Source organism: Zootermopsis nevadensis, unplaced genomic scaffold, assembly GCF_977971745.1.
Source record: "Zootermopsis nevadensis isolate Lab colony 2312 unplaced genomic scaffold, Znev_1.0 Znev_ptg000010l, whole genome shotgun sequence".
Lineage (NCBI taxonomy): Eukaryota > Metazoa > Arthropoda > Insecta > Blattodea > Termopsidae > Zootermopsis > Zootermopsis nevadensis.
In genome coordinates, this window is record NW_028259142.1 from 15,557,614 (window position 1) to 15,581,633 (window position 24,020).

Here is a 24,020-nt window from a genome sequence, read left to right on the forward strand (position 1 = left end):
TGGGAGAAGGATTTCACTGAAGTAGCAGACGTCTTTCTGTGAAAAATAAAATTATTACCAACATTTGGCGACAGGTTTGCTGGTATACATCGAAATCAATTCAGTTGTTTGTTAATAGCAGGATGTCATATTACATACTTAGATGTAGTTGGTGTGATGTTACACTGTTTCGAACGTGCGTCACAATTGAGGAAGGAATAATGGAATATAAAGAATATCTTTTAAGATCAACTACAGCTAAAACAAGATCAAAAGATGTTTAAAACAGATAATACGAAACCAGAGTTTACAAAAACTAAGTATGGAAATAAGACAGAGAAGCAAGAGACGTCGAGTGAACGGAAATTCCCATCGCAACATCTATAAATGTTTTTGGATTTCTCCTAATGAAAAGACAAAATCAGACTGACCGCGTCTTATAGATAAATTATGAATGATACATAATGGCATTCAATTCCAACACTAAGGGAACAATACAAACTGAGTGTGTTTTGAGAAAAAGGGTGCAGCAATAGAAGACTGGAGAAAAATGCATAACGAAGAGCTTCGTAATTTGTACCCTTCGCCTAATATTATTATGGTGATCAAATCAAGGAAGATATAATGAGCGGCTCACTGAGAGATGACAAATTAATGCAAAATTTTGGTCGAAAAGCAAGAAGAGAATAAACCGCTTTAGAGAATAACGTAGATATGGGGATAATATTAAAATGTTACCATAAAAGAAAAACAAGAATTTCTCTGCTGTATGAGCTACTAAGAGCTTCACAAACAGGGCTGTGATTGACTGAATTACAAGTTTGGTTCTTATATAAGCTGAAGCAATATGAATAGCTTTACATCAATAGGTTTGCGATTTCAATAAAAGAACAGTAAGATACAAAAAATATCAAAGTAAGCATTTTTTCTAAACAAACGGAAAGCTACCTCTCCATGTTTATTCACCGTTTATTCCGCGTGCAAAACAGTTGGATTACACTACAACCGTTCTCCCAGGATTAACCTCGCTGGTTTAATGACCCTCACACACACACACACACACACATATACATATAAATATATATGTACGAGTTCATCATTATACAAGCCCATTCTCTCAGTTATCACGTCACCACGTGATTCAGACCCCACTGCAAAACACTAGAGGGGCTGGGCCCGTGGCCTGCATATGCCTCATTAACCTGTCATGCCGCCATCTTAGGTTATGGAAAATATGTTTGTGATCCCCTTAAGTCGAAATTTACACATTACTCAATCAGAACAAGGTCGCCAACCTTTTCTAGGTGACGGGCAACTAGGAAGAGTTTATATTTTATAGCGGGCACCGCATATATCCACCAGAAAAATATGTTAATTCACATAGATTATGATTGAGCTCTCACATGTTATACTAACTGGCTCAAAAGGAAATATAGCGAATGTGTGACACACAATCGGACATTTAAGAAGACAGACGTTTAATACTTCTTACGAATATTCTAGAATTCTCGCCGGCACCCCAAAACCCTTCTGAGCATAAAAAAGGGGTTCGCAGGATTGCCGATGGTAAACCTTAACTTGCACCTGCAATAGCGTTACAGCCGTTGACTTCCTAGCTTATAAAGCGTTTACCTTTACAGCAATGGAGCAAATTATACGTTCAATTTTCATTCATTTATATATGTGATAGAGATGTTCCAACTACAATTCTGTAACAGTAAACAAATTGACTGTTTATTAGCATCTTCACACCACAAGACTTTACGTTTACTTCCTAAGATTTGGGAAGTATTTCTTTTTAATGAAAAAAGTCCAAACACTGTACAATTAGAATACACACTACTGTAAGTATCTAGATGTTATTAGCAAAACGTAAAGATCTGTAATCATTACATTCATGTTTTCCTTCAGATAGCTCTTAAAGAAAAAAGAGAAACATTCCCCTATACTGACATGACATCTGCACTCGCTGCCTGTCTGACTAGTACTAATAGGGCCCATTCACACAGTTGAAGTCATAATTCCGTAAGAGCCAGGGCTAATAGCATATCGCCAAGGGGTGCAATTAAAATCAGGGGCTTGCAAATGGTTTCCATAAGAAAAATATATATATCCTTGAAGCAGGACTCTTTAAGTACCAGTGTTATAGAAAAATAATTGTTTTTCTAACGCCAAAGAACTTATGAGACTAAGTTTATTTCGAATTGTGGTCGCCCATTCCCACGTGATATGCATTAAACCAGCAATCGACCGCGGAACAATAAGTACACATTTTGATAAAGTAAACATAGGAAGTTGCATCATAATTTAGAAAAATACCTTATGTTTGAAATGGATAATTATAAACCATGAAACCTGCCTAACGTGATTAAGAACAGAAATTTATGAGGGCTAGCAAGATTCCATTATCCTGCAACTGTCTGTTTCCACTGGGAGGATTAGCAACAGTAGCACAAGCATTGTCCCTCGAACAATACATCCGAACGAGCGTCTCACGCCCCCGAGGTAACCGGAGCTTCTACACTGCCTAATCGTTACCATAACATACTTAAAGATTAATTCAATTGACTTGCTGAGTATTTCACTGCTTTTTATAAAATCCCTAGTATACCCCAGCCTACCGGATCTTCCATCCAATTAAATAACTAGCAATGTGACAGCCTGAGTGTTAAACACCAATAGGCCTAACACCAAAACCTGTCAACTCATACAACCCTCAGCCACTTGCATTCCTCTTTATACACACGGGCATTTATCAAGTTTCATCTTAACTCTCATCTCCTTCTCGGTCTTCCGAGTGGTCTTCTTCTAAGAGGTCTGAAAACAAAATTCTGTATACATGTATCTGCCTCCGCCATCCCAAATAAATATTCACAAGAGAAGCCTAATTCACAGTTTACAGCCCTGCGTAAATAATATGTTACTTTCTATGATTTGAGGTTCTTGCGGCGGTGAGTACGAAGAAGGCTGTCTTGTGGGTTGTAGCACCGTATAGTCTGGCAGACGTTTACCAATGTTTCAAAGGTTTTTGCTGCCTCCGTCATGAGAGCGCTACAACCCAAAGACAGCCATCTGCATATAGTACTTCATTTTACAACCTTCTGCTGCTTCTTCTATGGCTCTCCGGTCCGTATTCGGTCCATGGCCTCCTCAATTCTCCTCTTCCATTCGGTCCTCTGTTAGGTCGGTCTGTCCGAGGCTTTGATCGAGGTTTCGAAACATCTTCCTTTTTACGGTGCAAGGTTGTTAGCCTTGCGACCAACCCCCAACCTGGAGGACCAGGGTACCTGTCTTAGTCTGACCTCTCCCCCTCGACCAATCTGGCTAGGGAGGCCCTACCAGTAGCTACGCTACCGCCAGCATAGCTCTTGGGGTCACTGAGGTACTCAAGCCCCACCACCACGACAAGGTGCAGGTACTATTAAGTGGGGCTACCTTCTGCTATTGTCACCATTACTTTGTCTAGAGAACGTGAACCTGACATTGTAAATGTCAACAAGAGCTCCATATTTCCGCATTTTCTTCGTTAACTCTAAGGAGACATAGGCGTCAACGGGAGGTTAATATTGAAAGGAATATTGCATGAACAGAAGAAGTAACTCGATTTAGCTGAGCCAGGATGTTGCCTCAATAGCAAACTTCTAAAATGATGGCCGTGAACTTAGGTGTTCTGTTAAAGTAAGAGATTTCTTACGTAAAATTGTCATTTTAGACTTTGCTCATCGTCTAAATTATAAAATTATAGAACTACAACGTTCGGAAACAGGATTTTGCTCCTATTTTTAGGTAGAAGAGGAAGAAGGGGGCAGAACGCCTATATGTTAGGCCCCCTGGTTGAGATAGCCTCAGACCTGAAGAGCTCAACCACGGGACTCAACAGATATACTTTCTGTCCACTTCTCTATTTTCTACCTGAATACGAAAGCAGAATCCAACTTCAGAAACATTGTAGTTTTATAATTTTGACAACTGACCAGTCCAAACAAACAATTTAACAAACTATAAGGCACCATCCTCATAAACTTTGAGACTTCGACATGGAATTACTGACCAGCTTAGTAGCATCAGTTGAGTGGCAGGATAACTGGGTCACCGTGTATCACAAAGGAGTCCAATCTTATTCTTCCGGTACTAACTAAAATAACTCGACTTAGTGTATCTTTCCACTCTCGCAGCTTAGGCAGTGTCGTATGCCAAGAAGCAGGTAGCGAACACTAGAACCTTGGGGAGAATCCTATTTGTACTTCCATGGCCACAGGGACTTTCCTGTCCTCTGTCCTGCGCACAGATGACCTGGGACAGAAAAACTGTCCGGTACTTTTTAAATACCGCTCATAGATGTATATATACATGTGCAGTAGATAAAGGTGAGTAGTAAGCTTTATTCTTCGGCCTATTTTTCCGAGAGAAAATAACTCTAGGTATACTTTTAACAGGAGGCCGGGTGGGTATCAAAGTTGGTCTGGACACAATGGTGGCGAAGAGAAATTCTTATGAATCGGAACCCGGACACCCAGTCACCTTGGTAACCGAGCTACCCCAACTCCAATACAGGACACAGCAGAACTCTTCTGTAAGAAAGTTCATGGCATTTCTGTAACCAAGTTACTGACCAACTCTGTGGGGCAGAGTTCTTGAGAAGCTCAGCTGGTCAAAATATTCACCATCTTTTATGGAACATAGTCCTTTAACATATGCAAAAGATCCCGCCATTGGAAGTAGCTATCTTCCGAGATGGTGCGCCGTGAAATTTGGTAGAAATTTGCCGACTCTCCAGAGAACGATAGCTTTGAAGACGAGGGCAATAATCATATCTGAAATGTCGGTCAATTTGTACCAGACCACACGACAGAATATTCCGCAAGACAGTCATCTTCACACCTGCCACCGTGACAACCTGAAGTCTCATCCCGCTACTGGTCCTTATCATGAGACACATAAACCCAACCTAGTCATCACACTCTGTTCATATCAATATCAAACTCTCTTCCCTTCAGGTTTTACGACTAGATGCGGTATGCATCTCGTGTCTCCCGTCACATTATTCATTTAAAGTTATTTAGCGTTTACAAACGTAATAACTGGGCAGGGACAGGACTACGTCACCACGTCAAAATATGCTCTCTGGTTTATCCAACTCCCTGCAAAATGTGAAGCGGGGGCTCTGTACTCAGTGGTAAAGTGGCCTATATGTGACTTTGATCCCTCGACACTCCAGCGTCGAGATTGTGTAGCGCCTGAGTGACACAGTGCATCGCACTACAAGATAAATGTGGCTGCAAATGTGTGTGACAACACTTCAGTATTATCCAGTGCCGTTTTACATCTTAAAATTTTCAATCTGACAAGCCAGGGCCCCCTGAAAATAGACTACGGCCGCTGCTTATCCCTCCGTTGTTCCAGTTCTTTACGAAACATTGAAGTTGGCTGCTGGCGCACACACGCGGCCAGTATCTTGCGGCCAATCAATAGGACGACATGTCGCCGCACAGAGTCGCGGTGATTACGATCATCAGCTAGCCAGTCAATCACCCAGTCGCACGCAACCCCCCACAGCTGCACCCTGTCCCACAGCACGGACTGCCCAATGGAACAGGGTCTCCCTGATCAGTTTACAGCATTCAGCTGATCAAAGAATTCCTTCCTTGCTTTTGCGGAACGCGACATTCCGCAACAGGTTCCTGTCCTCAGCAGGTTATCCTTCACGAATCTAAAGATCTTAGGTGAAAGGTACAGAATGAAGAAGGGTTTAATTATGCAATTTTCCCCTCTCCTATATTGCATCATCTTGAACCCAAATAATATCCTCAGCAATATGATCTTGTAACATTCTCATCAGTGGGAGAGACCTAGTTTGACATGCATACGTAAAATTATACTTTTACACGAAATAATTTTAATATTTTTACATGCAACACAAGCGATTGAGGAACGTGGAACTACGAATTTACCTTTGTCTTATATGGATGCGAAGTTTCACCCCTCGCTTTGAAAAAATAACTGAGATTTTGGATGTTTTCAGAACAAAGTGCTGATAAGATAAGGCACGCCATTTTGGACCTACAATATTTTAACAACGACGAAAATGCACAGAATTAACATAACGTGAGCTTCAGAATCAGGCATATTCTTTGCTGCCATTATTAGGCCAATTAAACCAATAATAGTGTAAGGGTTGGGATACGAAACGTGCACAGGACAAACAAGAAATATGCATAAAATATTACTGGAAAATCTCATATGAACACGACATTGGCTAAGCAATAATTTGCCTACTCAGCAAATAATATTTTACTGCTTATGTCATTAATGGGATGGGTTAATAAATTAGAGAGAAACTAAATTTTAAACAACTTGAATGAAAAGGTTAAACACAGACTCAAACAGTTATTATCACATGCATAGACGTTATATAAATGGACGATCTTACAAAATATTAAGCACGTTCACCTCCTGGCCGAGGAAGGAGATTTGCCAGAACAAACCTGACGCCTAGAACCTGCAGAAGAGTGAATAACGTTTTCAGGCCATACTCAGTTCGTATATACCAGTACGTGTCAAAATAAATGAACACTAACGCTCGAGCTGATTCAAGGAAAATCAGGTTTCCTATAGTGAAAAAAATACTAAACGCGGTGCCTGTTATAGAATAAGCTGTAAGCTTGCAAAACTTCCATCATTGCCTTCCAGAATCTACAAGTTCAGAAAAAGTAAAATGTAACTAAATCCAGGGGACGAGGTCATTCTTGAGAAGTAGTCAAATTTACCATATTTTATGAAACTAAAGGTTCTTTACCGTGTTCACAAAGGCCAGCCAGTGCACCCAATACTGAGTCAGATGACACCAACTCACACCCTCGCCCTATTTCTTGATATTTTCTTCCCAAATACATCCAGGTCTTACAAGCTGTCTCTGTATTTTAATACATTATTGTCTTCTCATATCAGTCTCAAACTGTCTGTGCTAAATGTACCATCACCTGTACGTCAACACCCAAATGCCAAAACACCGTGCCACCTTAGTACTAAATGGAGGTGAGTGGACCACGGACACCCGTGACTGTATCATCATTTTTGTCTATGTTTAAAAATATGTTCACGCCCTTAAGGCAAATCTGTGTTACGATTCAGGAAATATCTGTTCTGTGCCAGAACTAAATAGTTGCATATCAGTGTGTCGTGTGTGGCGAAAACTTCCATAAATATTAATATATTTGTAGCAGATTTTGCATACATAGCCTGAAGAGAAACACGCATCATCACTCTTAAAATTGCCAGCGTTCCCAACCTAGGCACACGGCCAGCTTGTGAATTTTAACAACTCCCAACTGAAGGAGACAATCATTATGTACATAAACCAACGCAAAGTGAACAAACATTTCAAATGTAATGCACACGATGACAAAGGTTTTGTCGAGTCAGACTTAAAATTATTTCCGATTTAAAGTTTTCAGTATTTTAAACTTCTTAAAAATATCAACTACCCAAATAATTAACCAAACGGTTCTATGACACCTACATTCAAGACAGCAAACTGTTCGCTAAACCTACTAAATTATGAACACAAGATAAATCGATGCGTAAATAAATACTGAACGCCTTCTATTTAAAAGAAGTCACAATTCTGGGAGTAGAATGTAAAACTGTGCGAACCAGTTTCATTCGCAATTATATAATTTTTAACACTGGACATTTTCGGTGAAGTCTTGTTAACATCATGCCCTTACCAATTATTTTAGCATACATTTAATATAGTTTGCAATTTCAAGCTGGGAGAGTAAATAGCTTCAGTAACAGTAAATCGCCTCTATGTTAGTATCAACATAGACCTGGAACGCTATCATCACCGTTCCACACTTATCTAAACCATAGTTTTATGCAAAATTGAAAGAATCGATAACAAATTAAATCGATAACTCGTTCTGTGGGGTCGCAATGCATTATTAATGCCTCTGCTGCGTGTGGAACTTAATAATATTGTCCCGTAGCATCCAAATGTTTGTACAAGCCAATGTGTCTGTGTATCTGCGTGGGGGGAGGAGGGAAATGGAATGGGCAAAAACATGGGCGCCAAAAGGAAGATTCAGATCCACAACAATAAATCACGTACACAAAGTCACATACTCCCTCTAAACTCGATAAATTCTCTTGCTTATTCACAACGAAGTATAAGAAACGGCGTATGGCACATACAAATAAACTGTAAGGCTATATAACGTATGTCTCCAATATGCTGTGTCAAACAGGCACGTATTTCATGTTTTTTGCCAAAAGAATAGCTAACAATGTCCACGCATGAATGTATGAAAAAATAAAAATGAACCCAAATTCTTCATCCAATGCCGACATTCTTGGAAAATTCCTATATTCAATTTCTTCTCTCAGTGACTTTCTACACCTGGCCACGAACAATTTGTTTCTTTTTAAGGCATCAATACTAGACAATAGCGCCGTTGAACTTTCTGCCTGCGTTACCAGACACTTACGTTCTATGTTAATACAATGTAACCTAGCAATATTCTCCACCTGCCCCTGTTCATAATCTTGAACATTCAGTAGGCTGTTAGGAACAGCAGAACTGGTTGCATCATTAAGGACGCGTGCCTGGTTACTCAACACATGTAGATTACACTTCGTGTCGGAATTAATAAACACGATACGAAAGAATTGGGAATTTAAAACAAAAACATTCCTGAATCAGTCGCTAGCTGACAGCTGAATGACTGTGATATGACTGCAGGGTGCTGCCATTACACACTGCGAAAAAAAAATCCCGTTCTTACTGACATCTTCCGGTGAGACGGACAGTTCAGTACGTAAAATCGGCATTTCTCAGCCTATTCTTACCCGCGGACCGGTTAAACAGTACCATACCATGAAGATGGCTGCCTTCTGGGTTGTTTCGCCGTGACGCAACAACCCAGAAGACTGAAAGCCATCTTCAACCTCACCGCCGTGAAAACCTTAGATCCTATATAGCACCATACAATTCTTGCGTTGTGCAGTACAAATATTAGCCTAGAAATATAGTTATAATTAGCACAAAGAAACTCGTAAATGTCTATTTATAACACAATAATTAATGCCTTTGCACGGTATTAACATCGAAGCGTCAGAATCGGCCACACTAAACATTCGTCATTAAAATTATGCACGAAGGCATGAAATAATTTAAGCCGTCAAAACATATCCGTCTTCCAAGTGCCTCTGATTTATACACATTTAACAGCAGGTCAGGTGTAGTAACAGTGAGAATATATTCATTGGGCTACTCTGCTGTTTCCTCGGTAAATTTCTGGTGTCTAAGAATTTCTCGTTTTCCTTTATTCCGCGAGTTTCTATTGCACAGCGCAGCCGTGAAACAGACTTGGACCTACCTAATGGGTCGCAACAACTTAGCGGGAGGAGCATTCCGCTGTTCAGTCTTAGCAAGCGCTCGCTAAGAAACTCGTTAAAGAATGACGTATGTGAATAACATACCACATACATACAAACACATACACGTAATCAGCCATGACCCAATTTCATGATCTGTTGTTCTCATTGATATTAAAGTATAACTTATTGAGTTTTCAGGTTCTCACGGCGGCAAATATGAATAAGACTATCTTTTAGATTGCTTTCCCATATAACCTGGTAGAAGTTTACCGAAGTTCCAGAGTGCTTGCAGCCTCCATCATCATAGCTCACTCATCACCCTGATGATGGAAGCAGCAAACATCTCTGAAGTACTGTTAAACTTCTATCATACTAACAAAATCTTCTGGTTTTCTGCGCAAAAATCCAGAAAACCATTTTTATATATAGTGTGGTCACATGGAAAATGTTAAGAAACACTGGTTTAGTGTTTCTACTGCGTACAAAACACACTGCTAAGAAGCAACCTTGCATTAAACCAAACAAAAGCAGGCGGTTGGACGGAACTATGGTCTGATATTTATCAGAAAACATCTGCAGCAGACTCTTCAAATGCCCAACAGGTATTCAGGTGCCAGTAACAGGCTGCTGCTAAACCACAGGGAAATTTCTATTACGCGTGGGCAAGCTAAGGCTCCAGAACTATCGTCACAAACTGCTCTTGTGACCACTGGGTCTAGGAGTGAACAACCTTTTCAAAACGATGGCCAAATTGAATAACACAAAGTTCGTTGCGGTTCAATTTGAAACTTTGCTATCCAGTTGGTATCAATTGCAGCTGTATTATTTGCAGACATAATTAAATATCCATGCAATAAAATGCATTATAACGGTTCACTTAACTTTGTAATTAACATATCGAAGTCTCTTAAACCACTTAACATATCAGAAGGGGCGAATGAGATAAAACACAGCCGAATAAGGTGTCACTACTATCAGCTACCATACCTGGGAACTACTGTTAAACGTGTAGCCTACCATAACAGATTAACTTAGATCAGCAGTCCTTCTTGAGAAGCTAATAGTGGCTTAGTTCGTCAAACTCCGCTTTTCTATCTTTATAAAACCAGAAGGTTCACTGCCGTGTTCACAAGAGCCCGTCACTTCTAACCTGGATCAGACAAAACCAATCCACATAGTCAAAGAAACAGTTCATGAAAATTTAAAATGGATAACATAGTGTAACAGGCCCATTATCATGTTTAATACAGTACTATTAATGTTGAACCATCGGATTCTGATCCCACATCAGAAGGTGCTCACTAATCGTCACAGAAATAAAGCACTGCTAACCCCCCCCCCCAAAAAATAAAAAATCCACCCACCAGTTAAGCACATCAGGTGCAAGGTTCCCCTACCAACATTACCACACAGTCGGGACGGTCATGTGTTTAGACGAATACCTGGCATTGTGGCTTTCCTAGAATAATCTGCTTCAGGCTCGGAGGGATGCCCATTGCCGTTGATTTGTTTTGTCCGGCAGCTGGACTTGCGCCGCATTCCATAAATGGAACCATTGTAATGAATATAATGGCAGAAAAAGTAATCTCAGAATGGTAAATCTGCAAATGTGCCTGAACACCACGCTGTGGAAACATGTAAGAGTGAAGGTATAAAGTTTTACGCATTAGAGTCGGTATTATTTGACGGTAACCGATCAGCCTCACATTTCGACCATTTCACCTCGGGAAAATAGTCCCCTTAAAACATACACTGAATAGGACTCGGAATATTAAAGATATATGAGTTGCTCACGGCGGTATAGATGGAACCAGTAAGGTTCTCCGAAACTCTTGTATCTACATACAAGTCCACACAACGTTACAACCCAGAAGGCCAATGAACAGTGTGGCTGGACCAAACTGTAACTTTACTGAGTTTTCATTACTCATAACTGTTTTATGACAATTCTAATAAAAATAACAGTAATAATGCGGTCAAGTTGTGGCTAGTCGGGAATTTCACATTCTTAAATAACATTACGTGCTTGGCAGTTTAAATGAAAGGGTCAATGTCATTAATACCACAGACTGGCAGTGAACACGATCCTGGCCCACAAAACCCCACAACCCATCCTAGGATCCATCCTAACATTATATTTATCTTCCCCTCTCCTTCACTGTCGTCCAATCGGCTGCTTTACCAGTTCCCCTATAAACATTTTGCATCAATTTCTTGACTCCTCCAAAGCTTGTTAAACGTGCAACGTATAATTCATTGAGTCGACTGCCCTAATTGTTTAACCCTATCTGTATAAATCACGAAAAAAAATTTACATAATACGTTAACCTCCTATACGAATTTAGTATAATTCTTCTCTAGGCCCAGTCGTATTCTATAGCATATTAATTTGCAATTTGTGTCCTTCATATGCAGCAGACGAATGGTAATCCAACAGAATGACAATACGCATATCCGATTCAAAGTAACATTGCAGTTATCTGCACGTTTACCACACACATGGGAGATCGAGGACTCTTTCTCTGCCTGAAAGACAGCTATCCTGACAAGGTTTTCACAGTTTTCCTCCATTTATCCTTCTTTCTTCATAGATCTAATTATAATTTGTAGCTGCCACGATACAGTTGTAGATAATATGGTATTTTGATACACTGTACACACTATTATCCATTGAAGATTTCCGTCTTCTGGGTTGTTGTGCTGTGTAGTCAATGAATATTCATCGCCCTGGTGACGGAGGCAGTATGACCTCTGAAACGTTGGTAAACATCGACCAGACTACACAGTGCAACAACCCAGAAGACAGAAATCTTCATACTCACCGCTGTGAAAACCTCAAATCTTACATACTATCCTTTGTTTATGAAGCTATAGGAGTAATTAATTCTCCCCATCAACGGAATACCAGGAGTGGAGAAGTCATGTTCAGCAGATATCAGAATATTGGTGGTTCCCAACTGCAGACGAGGAAAGCGAGATTTGAGAAGACCACAAATAAAATAATTTGAACAATTTGTGTAACCTCGGAACGGGTTTAATGGGGGTTTTATATGCAATTTTATCTTTGTTCCGGATTTTGACTTTCTTTACGTAATCACGTTTATTTCAAAACAAAATAAGTAAACTAGCTTCCTATTACTCCATATTCAAGTGCATATTGTATCGATTCACTGCTAAACATCGTATGTGGTTTCTTTACAGTAGACACAGCCTTTTTACATTTCATCACACTTTAAAACAATGCAATGATCACAGTGAAGTTATGAAATCTAAAGAGTTTTAAAGATTCTGCTTCACTTGCATCGACTTGCAATCGGACTGGATGGGTACCAGAACGGAAGGAGAAGAAAATAATACCCGACCATAAAATAAATTGAAAACCAGTCGTCCAGAAAACACCTAGTAACTTTACCTAAGCTATTCTGGATATTCTGATTTAAAAACACTGAAAACATACAATTTCCGATTGAAGTCAATATACATTTGTTTAATAATTTTTTAACAAAACATATGATGTGTTATTAACTTTTTATAATATAAACAGCTTTTTAATGGCTTAGCATGTATCTTCTGTTTATATATTTATAAAAATCCATAAACTGTAAAAATACAGATGTGAAGTGCTAAACAACGAAATGTTTACGAAGCGAAGCTCGTTACTAAAGACAAAGATCTTTGCTGTTAAGTTATGGTACACAAATAAAACCAAACAAAATTACTGTTTTCCAGAATGTGACAAGAAATATCACATAACAATCATCAGTCAGACCCACCAAATTTGGAAGACTGGTATGGGTATTGCATTTTCCTGAGGGGTAAATAATGACATTTCAAATAGACTTGTCAGATAAGTTATACTTACCTAAATCTGACCGCAGAATCCAAAGGTTCAGAACCGCTAATACAAATTCCTTCCACTGGATACGAACCTGAGCCAGTCAAATCTCTTTGGGTTTCCATTTTCCAACAAGTTTCTCCTTTTCAATAACTTCCCTCAGGAAATATCTGTACGCATGTTAGCTGTTTCCCAACCAGACAGAATTCCTATCCGTAACAGTCTCCTAGATTTTACTGTCCTAACAGTGATACGGGAGATTAATAAACTGTTAAATAGCTATGAATAATTAGCGCTGTCTATGCATACTGTAAGCCACCATAGAAATGACTTCAAAAATTAATTCCATTATTAATATATGAAAATAAATAGAAGAATATGTGGGCCCAAAAACAGTAACAATAACGAGTATCATAATTTTGCTCTCTTCAACAAGGCAATCAAGCCAAGGAGGATTGGATGGGCACATGGATCACGCATGGTAAACGAAAAATTAATACAAAATTGAAATTGTAATTCAAAAAGATACCACATGGCGTGTCTTTTGAAGTACCCGCGGCCACATATTCTTGCGAGATTAACCTTAACAGTTCTAAGCAGCTGTAAATTACTCACACTGACCGAACATACCTTATAGATACATAGAGAGAGGCATACAAACAACATCAATTACATGGAGCAGAGTTCTTATTTAGAAGCTAATATTCACTCAAGTAAAATTCATTATCGTATTCAAAATACCAGCTACTAGTCCAAATCCTGTGCAAATGAATCAATCCACAACTATACTCATTATTTATAATTAATTTTGGAGCAATATCCTAAGAATTAAGCTGAATCTGCATAGGTAAACTACTTTCTTAGACCAGCTGCTGGTACAAGTCTAGCGAATAAACATCACCTAAAACACATTTTCCGTAATCCTTATCTTATCATCCCCACTGAACAGTGCATCATGTGACCTCCTCCAGTCGTTATTGCATTGTCCGAAAGGCATTACCGGACATAAGTTGCTTCAAGGCAACATGTACCTTTTGTTAACAAAGTAGGGTTTGAGGTTTTCACTTCGGACCTCTCAAACTTTGGCAAACATCTACCAAACTACACGGCGCTACGACCCATAAGACAGCTAAATTGTGTTAACAAATTTGCTGCAAACAGATATGTTCCTTACCAAATAAAGCTCAGCATAAAGATATTTCTAATTACTTTGCATCCTTGCGAAGTCAAGGAGTGACCATCACTCACGTAAGATATTCAATACAGTATACAACAGTCTTGTTTTAAATAATCACTCTCTCTGTCTTTATTTAACCCTCTGATATGAAATTTAGTCGCCGCTTGTAGGCTAATTTCTGTCAGTACTAATAACCTACACTGGATGTCCCGCTCGGTAAAATAAATACGACACCTTCTACGAAATGTGCGACAACAGAATTATTATAATCCTTGTGTCATTATATTTTTAAACTACTGAAAATCTTTCCACGTGACGCTTTAAGTAAAATTAAACGTGGTATTCCAAAGAAGAAACTGTTTGAACGTGTCGATTCCAGATAAGAATCGCCAAACACTGGTACAAAATCTGTGTTATAAGAAAATCAAATATTTTTCTGGCCTACAGCTAAATTTCACCAAAAACACAAGATTCTAACCTAACAAATCCCTTAACATTTCAGAATTTACTAGACATAAAGGAAACAATGTAATCCGAACATATCCAACCAAACACAAACGCATTTTTACTTTCGAAATAAGTAACATATGTAGAAACGTGTGGCAAAAATTAACCAAAATATCCCGCATTATGTAGACCTCTCACATAAAACGCAGTCGTGACTGGTCTGGATACACCTGTATAAAACACTATCAACAGAATACACTTTTGTTCCAAAACTAATCATAAAATTCCGCGCCCTATAATTCTCTCAGCAAATTGTGGTCCGATCAAATAATTTATTTTTTCGGATATCGCTGTAGGCAGAAAGAAGAATGTGTTGATTCGAAATTAGTCACAGTATTTCATGCTACATAGATGTATCTGAAACCAGTATGATTCCTGCAAGAAATTAAATATTTTCCAGTGCCAATGTATCGGAAGTTTTCGATCGGCGTGTTCTGTTACCAGAAGGGCGAAGTACTCACCGTTTATGGCACGTGGACTCCAGCGTGACGGTGGCGCCTCTGTTCTCCACGGCAACAGATGGAATGCGGATGAGGTCGTGAGGGAAAATTTTGGCGGCTTTTCCTTGACCAACAGGTGTGAAAAATATGAGAATAAAACTCAGACTACTAATATGAAGAAGATACGAAGCACGTCGCGAACGTCGCGTGGAGAGAGAATACACACAGCACTCCTTCCACCACGACGGTCGGTCTATCACTGAACCAGCAGACCCACTCTGCTCCCTCTACCTCACTCAACACGTTCCGTTACAGGCGTAGTTGGGTTAATAATGGCCTCGGGGACCATGGTTCTGATCCTCCCCTCACCTACCCTTACATTTCGGGCTATCTCGGTCTATTCCGTATCATATTCGGCTTATTGAAGTTCGCTTCGAAAACTAAATGGCCTTATTTTCTGTAGCCGTAAGGTTTTCTGTCCTTTCTGTCTCATCTCCCCGAACACTACCAAAGGCCCAACCCAAGTAAGCAAGCCATGTTACCAAAGGCACTCACTTCAATCTCCTCTCTCGCATTCAGATCTACAAGCATTAAGTTCCTCTCCCCTCTCTCACTATCCAGCCAACACAGCACAAGTCCTCAGGCATTACGCAGCCCCCCACCCACCCACCCACCAAACCGCTTTATCCAGCATCCCTGGACCAGTATTCATCGTCTCCCCCCAATCCACCAACCGGTAAGGTACACCTTAGCTCCTAGAGCCTGTGTCCGCTCTGCCTAGTTTCAATTGAAACAAAGTTAAAAAAAATGCTCGCTTCGAATTTTGTATCAGCAGCAGCCACGTCTAAGCGACATGTGTGTATGTACGTTGGAATTTCAATGGCACTCTCTTATGTGGGGCAAAATGTAATACCTTCCTAACAAAGCGTCGTAAAAGCGCACACAATGATGTTTCGTTGTTGTTATTATTAATATTTTATTATTTTCTCGCCTTAAGGGAAGCACGCGGACTGGGAGTGTTTTAAAACAGGACGCTTAGTAAAATATTTGGACCCAACGGGGAAGAAATGACACGAGGCTGGACAGAATTGCACAATGTAATTTTTACTGTCACCAAATATCATTAGTACGAGCAAATCAAGGGCGGGTCATGTTGCATGCATGGGGGAGATGATAAATCAGTTCAAAATTTTGGTTGAAAAGACTAAACGGAAAAGATGACTCAGAAGATCTACGCATAGGTGGAAGGATAACATATTAAAATTGATCGTAATGAAACAGGGCTGGAGAATGTAGACTGGATTCGTCTGACTCAGGAGGGGCTAATGACGGACTCTTGTGAACCTGATAACGAGCTATCGGGATCCACAGAAGGCGGGGATTTTGACTAGCTTCTCAAGGACCATACTATGAGCGAATAATAAAAGCCGTTCAGGGAACTTAATTTTTGGTGTGTACTTCATGCTTACATGAAGAAAAAATTAAATTTTATATTTTCTCAAAAAAGGCTCCTTATAAAAGATATTGATGCATATGTTAACATAAATCAAATGTATATATCCTTAATTGTTACAAGTTTATTTGAAACATATCTCCATATGGTGAATACTTCGCTATTTATAAGAAACATAATTTCTGATAGTGGAGCAATACGTTTGTATCTGCAGTAAATGAACATTAAGACCAATGAAGCATGCAGAATAGCAATAAACGTAAGCGTACTCCATTTTAGTAAACTTTCCCATTCATGTTGTCTTTGTTAATCAATAAAATCAAACTCAACCCTTGCAAAGCCTAAAATGCACAATCCTAATGGCGAAATTCTGTTAATGCTTTTCACCGTACGTAGCTGTTTCACAGCGAAACACAAACTTTACTGTAGCCCTATTCCACTTCTCAAATGTTCACCCCTGTCCTACACTAAATTTACTCCCAGCCTACTAAAAATACATAGCAGAGGCGAATTGTTACGGGTGATAAAAAAAGGTCTAACAAAAAGCAAAATACTCACACCACCGAAATATGAACCCTGAAGAAGCGAGGTGTAAAAAGAGCTAGATGATGGCGCAAAATGGGGAGGGGGACGCTGATATTAAGCTTTTGACGTTCGAGTTTTGGCGTGTTAATTCGATGGGCCGCGCCTTGCTTGCCTGATGGGTAACTCAATTTGCATAATGAGGTCTGAAGGTTTGATTCTCTTGTTTGTGAAGAGGCTCTGTGCTATACGCCAACCCCGCCGCCCGAGGGAGTGGAGGACGCATCTCTCACCCGCACCTTGGTACTCCTTCGGCAATATTCCAACTCTCAAGAGAAAATCTTTCATCACTGTGGCACCGCCCGAGTCGTCACAGCAACCTGCTGTAATACCGGCCAACATTTTGATAAAAACTGTCCTGTCTTGTAACATGGTAAAAGAAAGCGAAATTCCTAAAAATGCATTGTGTGTAAAAAAACCTAATTTTTGCCGATTCTTCGATTGGTTAGTGGGTTCATAATCGGACCAACTTTCTTTATCTTACCATATTACACGTCAGAGAATTAATTTCCATCTAGTATTTTGTGCCTGTAACCATATATTTACCAAACCGAAAAATGTTAAAGAAAAAATGAAGGACAAAAAAGTTGCTTGTTCGCACGGCGACAAGTATGAAGATGGCTGTCTTATAAGATGTTGCACTGTGAAATATGGTAGATATTGGTCCACGTTTCAGAGGGACTTAACTACCACCATCATCGAGGTACACCAGATTACGGTGTAACATCACAGAACAGTGAAATCATAAAAGATGTGCAATATAATCTACAACAAGGAAACAAATAATATGTAAGAAATTTTATAATTATAATTTTACAGCAAGTAACGTCTCGTATTGACACTCTCAATGTTTTGTTACTTTTATTCATTAAAAAAATGGTGGACCTGTTAACATGTCCTGTCAAGGAAGGACGACACTATGACAGAGCCGTCTTTCTTTCCTTTATATTCGTGGCTAAAATTTGTTAATCTAAGGCCAAAGTATTTTCTGAATCCAATTAAATTACGAAGCATTTCATATGCACGCCCGAGCGCTCCTTGCAGTGTTCCAATGTCCGTCCATTGATTACCAACATTAACAGTTTGACACTTGGCTAGAAAAAATGTCAACACAAGAATTCACACTTCATATCAAACTGACTGGTGTATATTGTTTCTAAATAAGTTACCGGGTTACACACATTTTAGTCCATTATGTCCGCATTACAGGTTATTTATCCAACACTTTGGATGCCCGGATACCCTAGGCTCTTGTGAGCTCGCAACTGTTCCCCGTCTTGTTCCGATCCTCACATACGGTTTATTTAGGATATCTGTATATCTTAATATTCTCCCATCTATGTCGAGGTCTCCCAAGCAATCTATTTCTTTCAGGTTTTCCGAAGAAATCCAAAATGAATTTCTAGTATACACAGATCATGTTATTCCGTCCGTCGCATTTTCAATAACACGGTTACCTTAATAATAACAGCAGACGGGTACTACAACTCATCAATGTGCACCAGGTTAACATCCCTGCTAGATTCATATGGGGCTTCGTTGTTCTTTTAACTTATCTGTATATTGACTGCAAGAACAACAGAGATTGTATGTGTCAAATTATTGTAGTAAAATTCTGTTCTGTTGTAAATCTTGCACGTAAATAGTATAGTTATCAGTCTGTAATTATGGGTATTCTAACCGAATAGAAATAAAGTCTCCAAGGAAAGTTCTTGTAAGTCGATGGAGATCAGAGCAAGAGTGCGGTATGTGATATCTGCAATAAGTGGAGATTCCTCGCCGTGAAATTTGTATTTACTGCGATTACCAGTTTTCTCTTCCACCAGCTCAGTTATTATTCTCTCGATCCGCGAACCGCGACAGCCTATTGAGTAAACACCAAACCGATCGACACGATAAACGTTTCCAGTTTGCTTTTGTTTTCGTTCCAGTGGATTTTAAGTTTGATCTCATTTTATTTTCGTGGCTCCCTGTGAAAAGCTATGATTTTTAAACTGCAGTTGAGAACCTATTGTATTTACAATATACGCTTGTCTGTCAGTATGTATGAACGTATGCGTGTGTGTGTGTGTGCGTGTGCGTGCGTGCGCATATATGTATGCATGTATGCCTGCCTAACCATTCGTCTGGGCGATTCGTTTCATATTGACCCAAATAAATCACATAGCATACAAGCTGACTGTTTACATTAATTATCATACGTGGGGGACGATTTTCTTGTTGCCATTCTGGGCAAGAGCTGTGAGCTAGCAGAACATATCGTGTTCAGATTCAAGCTGAATAGAGACGATTCCAAGTTGACACATTTAATTAAATTGCTATCCTTGTTTATCTGTATTGGAAAATTATTCCTGGCTGCCTTTTGGCCTGACATAATGTGATAAGAAATTTAAGACAATTACATAATTTTAATTTTAATCAGAAATATTAGGATCTGAATAAAAGTATCCTCTGTCCCTCCTCCACGTCATGAATGTATGTTAGAGGCACAAAGGTAAAGTTTCACTCAATGTTAGATGAAACCAGTAAGCTTCACGTGCTGACCTCTTTACTTCCAGGTCGTTGCTGGGATTACAAAACACCTGTCCCTTCCTGGATTCGACACCGATCTCCTAGTCCCTATCCGATCACTCTACTGTCTAAGCTATCCCGTAATTCTGCTACCTAACTTTGTTATAAGGGAATGAAAACGTAAAAAAGAGGCAAAGCCATCCTGTTACGAGTCATGCAAGTTCTCAGGGGAGAGGAGGAAAAGCTCCTACTCATTCTGAATGTCGGCACTAGTTGGGGGTGAGTGGTCAGCATCACGCCTCGGCCGCGCTTTGCTCCCGGGAAAGGACCACGATATCCAATGAACAAGAGGGTGGATGAGCCCCATAGGCGATTTGAAAACAACAGCTAGACGAAAGTAAAATCGGTCAGATATGCAACAATCAATGTGGAAGCAAGTGATACAACCAAAATTTCTGTTGATCTTCTAAATGGGGGGAAAGTATAACTGACACAAAAGCAATTGTTGCATAATAATATTAAAATGTATCGTGAATTGTTTGAGGGTTTAAATGGTGACTGGACTGTACTGATTTTTCGCGACAATCAGAAGAAAAAAGCTGTATCTTGGTCTAATTCTTGACTGATCTGATTGTTAAGCTCCGCAGACTCATTTGTGAAAATGTGTTGTATCACCAGAAGATGACAGGCAAAGCAAGACGGAGCTAGTGGATACGTCGCTATAGCAAAGTCGCTGTTTGGGCCACAGGTCGTGAACTGGATTCAACAGACTCAATACAAGTCGCTTGTGTAAAAAATAAAGACTCATCACGGACCATAGTAACAGCACTTTTTTGAAGGTCAATAAGAGTGTCAAAATTTGGGGTAGGCCTATTAATTTCTAAAGTTATTACACTTTATAGGATTTGAGGTTTTAACGGCGGTGAGTCTGAAATGGCTGTCTTCTGGGTTGTTGCGCCGTATAGTCTCGTATACGTTTACCAACGTTTCAGAGGTCCTTGATGCCTCCATCATCAGGGTTATGAATAATGATGATCATCGCTACTTTGATTAACCTAACAATATAAAGTAACAAGTATTCCCTTTTGTAAATTTTGAAACTCCTCGTGTATTTAGGGCACTGGCTCCTTCACACAGCTTCTTAAAGTGAGACAAAGTTGGCTTCCTTTCAGTATCCCACTCGCTCTGTCCTACAGCCACTTTTTTTACGTCTTGCAGTCCAGTAGGGTTGGAACCAATGGCCTCCAGCACGACCAGTTACGCGGATCGAGAGGACAGGGAGCTTGCCGTTGTCCTTTCGACAGTATCAGCGGAATAGCCACCGGGTAGGGCCTGAACCTTCTATTTAGGCCTATGCACACATATATCTTTTTTTCCTTTTGCCCCTCCGCTCTAACACAATTCCAGACTTTACCCCTCCAGGCTTTCAAACACCCAAGCCCTAATGCGGCCTGCATGAGTAGACGCATCAGCTCTGCGGCGGAGTGTTCTGACGTACAGAGAAGCACTGTGCTTTCCAAGCGCCAAGAAGTGTGGCAACCCGCATGCATATCGCCTAACATAAATATAGCCGAACCTACTAAACAACAACAGCGACATACACATTAATAGTGTTGCGTGTTATTATGGAGCATCAACAGCTGAAGAAAGTCCCAGATTTTATGTTATCTGATGGTCCATCGCAGTGTTAAAACCCTATCCTAAGACATTTCAATAATCAACAATCTTACATCTCATTTCTCTAAAGTCCATTTAAATAGTTTGATCCCACATCTAGATCTCTTAAGCGGTTTCACTGATTCATGCTGTCCGACAAAAATGTGTATTTCCGCCCTCTGAGCTACATCTCCAACTCATTATGGTCACCTTGACTTCACTATCCTGATAATACTAGGTGACCTGCTTAAATCATGTTTGTTTGTTCCTGTGTCGTTCTACACTGTGCAGGTACGGACCTTGCGATGGTCGCATCCTCCATCCTGAAAACACTTCCATATGTCTGAAGCATTCGTAGTTAAGATGTTAATTCAGACCTGGAAGAGGCCAAACGGCTAAATCCGTAAAAAACTGAAGAATAAGAAATAGATCATAAGAAGTTACTAATAACACTGTGCTGGTTTCTTTCTCGCAAAATCTTCAGCAAACATTGAATTTTAAATACATTTATTTTTATGTTGTGTCGAAGAGAGGATACTGATTCTTTAAAGTACTGTTTAGGAAGACATAATCTGCATATCGATATCTCTACAAAGTTCTGAAAACAAGGGCTTAGTCGCGGGATATTTCGAAATATATGAATTCCGAAAAACCTGGAGAAAAATTAAGAACAAGCAGAAGGAGAAAATGAGGAAGAAGAGAAGAAGATAGAAGGGTGGAATAAGGAGAAGGAAGAAAAGAAAAGAATTACCGGATTGAATCGTCTCTCTAGCAGTTTGTAGAATAACACAATAACGGCACAATCCTGTAATCAAGCAGGCCGGATCCAAATTCTCTGGTTCCATGCCAGCAAGCAACGCCTCCGAGGCATCAGTCTTTCCGGTAACATTACAACATGCGCCCACGGGGATATAATTTGGTAGGGGGGATGGCTACCTCATACACTGGCATCACAATTTATCTGACCTGAAGCGACAACATCCCAGGGAACTGAGAAGCATCGTGAAGTGATACATCCAACAGCCTAATTTCCGACTGAAGGTAATTAATTGTTCTTTCTTGTCGTCTTTATTGACGTCTAAACTGTAGCAGAGGTCCTGTATCTTTGTATTAATCCCTCTTTTAACCTATTTTACTACTATGAGTCTCACCCATGACACCGATTGTCTTATTTCCATCAGTTTCTCCAGACAAAATTCGGTATAGTAAATCCAAATAGACCGGGACTACTTCGAAATGTTGTCTGTTTCATCCCAAAAACCTGTTCTTCATTGTTAAATTTGTATTTTCATACTGCACCCGTTACAAGATTAGTTCATTTATTTACCGAGTTTCCTTCTTTTGTCTAAAAGCTGGAACTATGTCCGAAAGTGGTCTGAACTCCACCCAGATTTTACACAAATCCAATCCAAATAAAAAACAACCACCTACAATGCTGCGTTTACAACAAAGATTTATTAAGTTGTGAATGCCATAAAAGAAGCTTTAGTAGCAGTAACAAAGTAACAAATTCTATCCACACCCACACGCCATTAGCTTCAATTAAGCTCATATATCGAACGCGTAGAGCGTAAACCTACTCACTCTATGCGTCTTCAAGGCACAGAGTAATTTTACGTGTACGAATATATGGTACGATTTAGAACGCTTACAGTACATGGCAACCGTGACTTCAATCTATACCTGATTGATGACCGATCTCTCTGTTGTCTACATAAGCAATAAATGCAATCATAAATCTCACCGTGTTTTATTACAACTGCTCGAAAGATTCAAAGACAACCGGTTTCGAGCACAAACGTGAATATGTTTTAGTTTGTCAAATCACTGTGTTCAGAATAAAGATAATGCTCGTTTTCCACACAGTTCGAATGAATAACGTGGGAAATCGTTGCGTGATTTTATATTTGTACTGAGAAAGACAGGCAATTTGTCGGAGCAGAAAACATTACGTTAACATTTTGAGGGAAATGTTGTCAAAAGTGACTCCTTGTTGCATCAAGAAATAAAACAAACAGACGCTACACTTACACAGCCTTCATGTGGCTCCGAAAAATCTATCAGCCTTTCCTGTCAGTCTTTGAAGATTATAATTCTTCCATGCGAAATAGCTAAGTAGCATCGAACTTCCGGTGTTCAAGTTAATCAAAAATATCCGTCACCTCGACAACAAAATACTTTAGTTAGTACTTGAAATTGACATTGGGCTACGACTGATTCAGGAAGTGTGATAACTGATCCCTGCCATCTTAACTGAACCCAAAACAAAAAGGATGACTACAAACGACATCGTAATTGACCCAAGCCTGATGGAGGTAAGGGCCAATATCACGCTCCGGCGACTTTATCCCAAGATGAAGAGCTTTGAGTACGCCTTGAATAGGAGATTGGTCGGCCTTACAACCAGAATGGACACAATGGTGACGAAGAAGAAAATGCTTATAATCGCCAGATCGGTTAGCGGAGGTCAACCAGTCAGCCTGTCACTCTGCTGATTAGACT

The 24,020-nt window shown here is 39.8% G+C and overlaps 1 protein-coding gene across 4 annotated transcripts in view; it reads right to left on the minus strand.

The window, feature by feature from the left end:
• Positions 1–24,020, minus strand: part of twz (BTB/POZ domain-containing protein twz) — a 141,500-nt gene that overhangs the window by 95,680 nt on the left and 21,800 nt on the right. For 2 of the 4 annotated variants that reach the window (XM_087346606.1, XM_087346604.1), the window contains exon 1: positions 15,338–15,470. The exons of the other annotated variants lie outside the window; for them this stretch is intronic. The gene's annotated coding sequence lies outside the window, so the exon portion shown is untranslated. Of the gene's footprint in view, positions 1–15,337; positions 15,471–24,020 lie in introns of those variants that run through there. 4 annotated transcript variants of the gene reach the window in all.